This window comes from Lolium perenne, chromosome 6, assembly GCF_019359855.2.
Source record: "Lolium perenne isolate Kyuss_39 chromosome 6, Kyuss_2.0, whole genome shotgun sequence".
NCBI classification, from domain to species: Eukaryota; Viridiplantae; Streptophyta; class Magnoliopsida; order Poales; family Poaceae; genus Lolium; species Lolium perenne.
Window position 1 is genome coordinate 6,884,777 of NC_067249.2, and position 8,158 is coordinate 6,892,934.

Below are 8,158 nucleotides of genomic sequence, written 5' to 3' on the forward strand. Positions count from 1 at the left end.
TTTCATTACCATGTTTCTTAGCAATAAAATCTTCTTTAGTATACTTTTTATTTTTGGCATGCTTTTCAGGTTCATCTTCAACCTCTTCTTTATCAGTAGCATCATCCTTATCATTATCTTTATCATGTTCATTACCACTTTCAGTTTCAGCATCAGAAATAGAAATACTATTAGGATCATTAACAGGTTCAGAGGATTCTACAACATTTTTATGTTTCTTCTTCTTTTTCTTAGAAGGAGCACTAGTTTCAGCTCGTTGAGAATCTTGTTCAACTCTTTTGGGATGCCCCTCAGGATATAGAGGATCCTGAGTAGAAACACCGCCTCTAGTTGTTACTTCATAAGCATGTTTTTCTTTAGAACTATTTTTTAACAAGTCATTTTGCACTTTAGTGAGTTGATCAATTTGAGTTTGAACCATATGAAAATGTTTAACAAGCATCTTAACATCGTTGGAGGTTCTCTCCACAATATCATGCAATTCACTAATAGCTCGAGAATTTTCCATTAAATGATTCTCTACTCTCATATTAAAGTTATCTTGCTTAACAACATAATTATCAAACTCATCTAAACATTGATCAGGAGGTTTTGAGTAAGGAATATCTTCTTTATCAAAGCGTTGAAGAGAATGTACCTCAATCGTGGATGAAGGGGGAGTTATCTTACATAAATCTTCTATGGGAGGTAAATTCTTCACATCTTCGGATTTAATACCTTTCTCTTTAAGAGATTTCTTGGCTTCCCTCATATCTTCATCATTTAATTTAATCAAACCCCTAATCTTCAATATTGGCGTCGGGGCTGGTTCAGGTGTAGTCCAATCATCATGATTTCGGCCTATTTTAGCCAATAATTCTTCAGCTTCGTCTGGAGTTCTTTTCCTGAAAACACAACCAGCACAACTATCCAAATATGCCCTAGACTCAATGGTTAGTCCACTATAAAATATATCAAGTAGGTCATGCTTTTCCAAATCATGTCCGGGCTGAGCTCTGATAAGAGAGCAAAACCTTGCCCAAGCTTCAGGCAATTTCTCTCCATCTTCCTGGTCAAAACTATAAATTTTCTGCAAAGCAATATGTTGAGCACTAGCAGGAAAATACTTCCGAAAGAAAACATCAAGCAAACCACTTGGACTATCAATAGAATCAGGAGGCAAACTATTATACCAAGTTTTAGCATCATCCTTTAATGAGAAAGGAAAATTTTTAGCAACAAAATAAGTACGCTTCTTGATATCATCAGAAAACAAGCTACTCAAAGTGGAAAGCTCATTCATGTGTTCTACAGCACTTTCTTTTTCAGTACCACAAAAAGGTGTTTTCTCAACAATTGATATATGAGATAAATCAAGAGAAAAATCATAATTCTTATCCTTAATGTTTATAGGAGATGTGGCAAATTTAGGATCAGGAGACAGTTTATATCTAACAGCACGTTGTGCAAGAAGCTTTTTAATGTTACTTACGCTAGTAGCATTACATTTATCCATAAAATCATCATCAAGTTCCACATAATCTTCATCAAAATCATCACTAGAGTGTTCAACAGACTCAGGTGAATTAACAGGTGTAACAGTATTTTCATTAGGAATTTCAGTATTTTCAATTTGTCTAGACCTAGCAATTGTAGCATCTAGAAAAGATCCTAACGAACCATTATCATCAAGCACAGTAGAAGCATCATTAAAATTATAAGAGGAATTTTCAGATTCAGCAGAAGTACCAGCATGTGAAGCTTGTGGTGGTGAAACAAGTTGACTTATCACAGATGGTGAATCAAGAGCAGCAGAGGTACTCAGAGTTGTACCTTTTCTTGTAGCGGATGGTAATATGGCGACTTTAGCATCGCGAGGTTTACCCATGATGGAGGATTTGCAGCGAACAATATCAATCCAGGTGAACTTGCAAATAAAGCTATGCTCCCCGGCAACGGCGCCAGAAAATAGTCTTGATGACCCACAAGTATAGGGGATCGCAACAGTCTTCGAGGGAAGTAAAACCCAATTTATTGATTCGACACAAGGGGAGACAAAGAATACTTGAAAGCCTTAACAGCGGAGTTGTCAATTCAGCTGCACCTGGAAACAGACTTGCTCGCAAGAATTTATCAGTAGCAACAGTTTTATAGCAGTAGCAGTGGTGAAATATCAGCAGCAGTGTAACAAAGACAGCAGTAGTGATTATAGTAAACAGCAGGATTAAAATACTGTAGGCACAGGGATGGATGAACGGGCGTTGCATGGATGAGAGAAACTCATGTAACAATCAAAGTAGGGCATTTGCAGATAGTGATAAAACAGTATCCAAGTACTAAATAACCATAGGCATGTGTTCCGTATATAGTCGTACGTGCTCGCAATGAGAAACTTGCACAACATCTATTGTCCTACGAGCCGGTGGCAGCCGGGCCTCTAGGGAATCTACTGGTAATTAAGGTACTCCTTTTAATAGAGCACCGGAGCAAAGCATTAACACTCCGTGAACACATGTGATCCTCATACCACAGCCTTCCCCTCCGGTTGTCCCAATTTCTGTCACTTTGGGGCCTCGGGTTCCGGACAGCAATATGTGTATACAACTTGCAGGTAAGATCATAAAACAATGAATATCATCATGAATCAATAACATGTTCAGATCTGAAATCATGGCACTCGGGCCCTAGTGACAAGCATTAAGCATAACAAGTTGCAACAATATCATAAAAGTACCAACAACGGATACTAGGCACTATGCCCTAACAATCTTATGCTATTACATGAACAATCTCATCCAATCCCTACCATCCCCTTCAGCCTACAGCGGGGGAATTACTCACACATGGATGGGGGAAACATGGCTGGTTGATGGAGAGGCGTCGGTGGTGATGATGGCGATGATCTCCTCCAATTCCCCGTCCCGGCGGAGTGCCAGAACGGAGTTTCTGGTCCCGAGACGGAGTTTCGCGATGGCGGCGGTGTTCTGGATGGCTTCTGGCGATTTCGACTTCCCGTCTCGCGTTTTTAGATCGAAACCCTTAAATAGTCCAGAGGGGGGCGTCATAGGCTGGCTGAGGCGGCCTCACCATAGGGCGGCACGCCCCCCTCCTAGGCCGCGCCGGCCCATGGTGTGGGGGCCGTGGGCCCCCCCTGGCCTGCCCTTCTGGCTCCGTGAATCTTCTGGGAAAATAAGCTCTTTGACATTAATTCCGGGGATTTTCCTGAAAGTTGAATTTCTGCACAAAAACGAGACACCAGAGCAATTCTGCTGAAAACAGCGTTAGTCCGTGTTAGTTGTATCCAAAATACACAAATTAGAGGCAAAACAGTAGCAAAAGTGTTCGGGAAAGTAGATACGTTTTGGACGTATCAATTACTAAAGTGCTTATGAAATAAAACTGGCTTTCTGCAACTGAACCTAGAGCTTAGCACCCCCTTACCATAGTTGATAGGACTTACATTAGTATTAGTTTGCGAGTACTTTAAAGTACTCATGGCTCTGTCCCTGGCTATTCAAATGGCCAGACTTTGAAGATGAGCCCCAGTACCAAGATGAAGGACAGCAGGACGTCTACGACAAGTAGGACTACTCCTGACGTCAACAGTTGCCTGTGGAACAAATGGACCGCAACCGCTACTTCGCTTCCGCTATGTGTTTTGTAATAGGATCTCTAGATCCACTATGTTGTATTAAGACTGGATCATGTGATCCTTTGTTGTAAGACGATTATGTTATGTAATGAATGATGTTCTGTGATATCAATCTATTATGTCTCGCAAAATCAATATTCCTGGGATTGCGATGTACGGCATAATAGGCATCTGGACTAAAAAAATCCGGGTGTTGACACGAGCTAGCTAGACTAACAGTAAAAGAGCGAGACTTCATCATCATATTATACCTTCATGGACAGCAAATCAGAAACTATCTCTCTAAAGATCGATAGGTGATTGATCATCGACGCACCTTCTTGCAACTTATGCAAGAACAATGTCCTCTTCATGTGGATCTTATTGGTTAGACCATTTGACATGCAGATCGGTTTCAGTTCCGACCATGGGGCCGATGTAGATTTTTGCTGCAACACTTCCTGCAAAATACTACTGGATGATATGCAGATCTTGTGGTGTAGTCCAGCTGCAGTACAACAAACTTCAATTACACCATGTAGCAAACCCTAGATCAAACACGGGCTCTGATACCACTTGTTATAAATACGACAAACAATAACGAAGAATGAAAAGAAAATCACAACAAGAGACACAAGATTTAACGTTGAAAACATCTCCAACACAGAGAGGGAAAACCATGGACTCTAGCCAGCAAAACTTCACTATATCTGGAGGGCTTACAAACGCCGTGTGTTATCTTATAATATGACAAATCCTAGCCGGCGGTGATGACGATCCGTACAGTGATGGGGTTTTGGCCCAACCCTACCAGCGACAGACCTTTCCCCGCTCATCAGAAGGTAGCCTCATTTTTATATAATTTTGGATCACAACATAACAAAGGTAAGGTAATTCACCCATATAGCTAGGAACCATGAAAAAACGGCAATTATGCGACATGAGCAGTGTGTCAAGGTGGTAGGGAGATAATTTTAGAGGAAACGGAAACAAGCCATCTAAGCAGCCCGAGATGCGGGTGAGAAGCAGGTCCCTCAAGGCTATTGAGCATTACAAGAGAAGAGCATAAAGCGTCCATGCATATCTTCATGTATTTCCTGTCGCACAGAGTATATCCGCGTACAAGAAGTATAAATGTTAGATTTGGCAGCTCGCCATGGCTTTTGATATATATTATCTAGCATATTTACCACAATGTCAGAATCCACTCAGATATTGCAGGGATTTAATTTTTCCAATACCATCCGGTAACAATATTTTGCAGTCCCGCATATATGACAAACAACCATGAGAATTGTATAGATGAATTGTTTCCATGCGTTGTAGCGCACTAATCTATATTCGAAAGTTATATTATACTCTTCTACAACCTTAGAAGTTATTGTCACTCTTCCAGATTAATAGAGGCATGAACCCACTATCGAGCATAAATACTCCCTCTTGGAGTCACAAGTACATACTTGACTAAAGAATCTACTAGCAACGGAGAGCATGCAAGATCACAAATAACATATGATATGTATATAATCAATCTCAACATAGTATTCAAAATTTATCGGATCCCAGCAAACACAACATGTAGCATTACATAAGGATGATCTTGAACATGATAGGCGGCTCACAAGATCTAAACATGAGGCACAAATTAGAGAAGACAACCATCTAGCTACTGCTATGGACCCGTAGTTCAGGGATGAACTACTCACACATCACTTCGGAGACGGGCATGACGATGTAGAGGCCTCCAGTGACGATCCCCCTCTCCGACAGGATGCTGGAAAGAGCTTCAGAACCCTCCCGAGTTAGAATCGGTGTTGGCGGCCGCGACGGAACTTTTCGTGGATGGAGGCTCGGGTCTTTAGGTTTCTCCCGAGAAGGTGAATAAATAGGTGGAAGGGCAAGGTCGGTGGGTGTCAGGGGCACACACCACCCCTAGGCGTGGCTAGGGGGGCAGGCCTGGTGTGGCCGCCTCATGGCGCCCCTTCGTCTCTTCTCTGGACTCCATCTTCGTTTCGGTAAAATAGGAACTTTGGCTTTTGTTTCGTCCAATTCCGAGAATATTTCCTGTACAACTTTTCTGAAATAAAAAACAGCAGAAAACAGGGAACTGGTACTGTGGCATCTTGTTAATAGGTTAGTTCCGGAAAATGTATAAAACTGAAACGAAGTGTAAACAAAACATATAGAAATTGGTGTAAAACAAGCATGGAGCATAAAAAATTATAGATACGTTTGAGACGTATCAGCCGCCCGACACGGGGACGACGCGGGGGCAGCACCAACCAGAATGTGTAATTGATATATTTATGATATTAATATATTTCCATTATGAAAAAACAAGGGCCACAACAATCAGGATGGTTTTGAAGAAACTCACATTGTGCATGACCTTCTCTTGATTTCTTAATTAGCAAAATTGCAAAAACAATAATAACAACATGTACGGGAGACCTGTTAAGAACGGTTCGATAATCATTAAGATTGAAATGAAATAGATATATAGTATTTCATGAAAAAAGCCAAGTATACCCATGTATATTTGTGGCCAAATCAATTATTGATAGACAGGTAGAGTATGTTTGGGGGACGAAAGGTCAGAACCGTCCATTGATAAATAAAAAAAAACTATTTCAACTAACACTTTATATCTGTTGCGTGAAGAATGGGTCTGCTCGTGGATCCATTGCAGCTAGCATTCTGTATCGATATACTACTATCTAACCAATGAACTACCAAAGCAAAATGTCCCCTGAATTGTTCTGGATAATTCTTTGTACAATTTCTGAGGCAGGGAAAAAGTCTGTCGGGGATAACTACATGCTTACACAAGATATCTACATGTGATAAATACTCGTGGCCTAGAATCCTGAATGCAGTCAAGTCAATACTCAGTTGGTACAATTTCGGAGGCAGGGAAAAAGTGCTGCCAAAGCTTGAACTTAATTGGCGGGTCAAACTTGTGGCCTAGAATAATCCTGAATGCAGTAAAGTCAATTCTCGTGAACTCTGTTTTAGATTGCGTATAGTAAGAAAAATACAATATGCATGATGCATCCGTGGGCACAGGCCGGGCTATGTGTTGCACATGGTTAGAGCAACTTCAACAGCGAGAAATAGGCTGCGCGCTAAAATAACTGGTAGTCTGCAGCGCAAGAGCCCGCACGCGCCTGGGGCAAAATCACGGGCCCCAAAACTTTTACCGTGCGCGCAGTGACGCGCGCTTCTTTCGAGTGTCGGTGAGCATCGTGATCACATATCTCTACTACTTAAAAAGACTAAAGTGGTTCCTTATTCTGCCATCCACAATACGTTTCGTAGTTCTGCCACTACGACCAAACCCCTTCGTCGTCCCACTTCCTCGCGCGTTGTCGCGGCCGAATGGGCCAGGCCCAACAAATCCATTTCCAACGCCGCACAACACCCACGACCACGAATCCCTCTCTTCGCTTGCATCTATCCCCTCCCCATTTTCCCCCACTCGCCATGGCCGCCGTCGCAGTATCCCCTCCCCATTATCTCCCTATCGCCATGGCTGTCGTCGCAGTGAAGGCCGGAGGAGGCAAGTTGGCGTTCCACTACGCGGACTGCAGCGGCGCTGCCTTGGTCCCCGAAGACTGGTTTTCGGCTACCCGCGGCGGCCGAGATCGCCGCGTTGTTGCGGCCCGATCTCCTCCACGGTGACGGCGTCGCAGGGGGCGGATACAGGTCGCGTCGTTGTGGATCGATCTCCTCCACGGCGACGGTGTCGCAAAAGGCGGATACGGGTTTGGCGGTGGCCACGATGATTAGCTCGTGGAGATGTTGTGGCGAGCGACCGAGATATCGCAGCCACCAAAATCCCTACGACCACCGTCCATGGCGGAGGAGGAGCAGGGTGGCGCCTGGGCGCACGAGATCCCTCCAACCCAGCTGCCAAGATCCCTCCGAGACCACGCCGACCTGATCCGGTACTCACATCACCTAGATCTTTCCGGATTTACCATGCCTGCTTCTAGGTTTTTGTGTGATGTTTACTGTGTCATTTTTGCACTTTTGCATCAAGGAATTACGGCCGACTTTATCAGCAGTATCAATGTGGCATGCTCTAGGCGAACTATTAGGACTTCAGAAAAATCTTTGTAATTGATCTGATTTTCTCTACGATCCAGATATTTGGTCTTGATTATGTACGTTTTTGTCACCAGAATATTGCAGCTAGCAACAAACCATAATATATTGAGTTGTGTTTGCAGCCAATTTTGCCTGCCACAGCCTGCAAGTGTGCAATCCTTGATATGCCTTCATTCTATACGCAATTCACATAACGGCTTGATTTAGGAGAGGCACGCCTATCAAGTTAGTTTATATGTATCTTTTAACCAAAAAAAATTAACCAAGCAAACCATATGAATGTTTCTCTTTTTTATCTTAAGAATAAAATCCCAATTGTAAGTTGGTCTATAATGTTCTGCCATTCCTTTTTGAAATATGATTTTGTATACAGAAATGATATGTCGGCATAATTTTCTTCATAATTTCTTTGAGATATGTAGCTATCTTGTTAGCTTT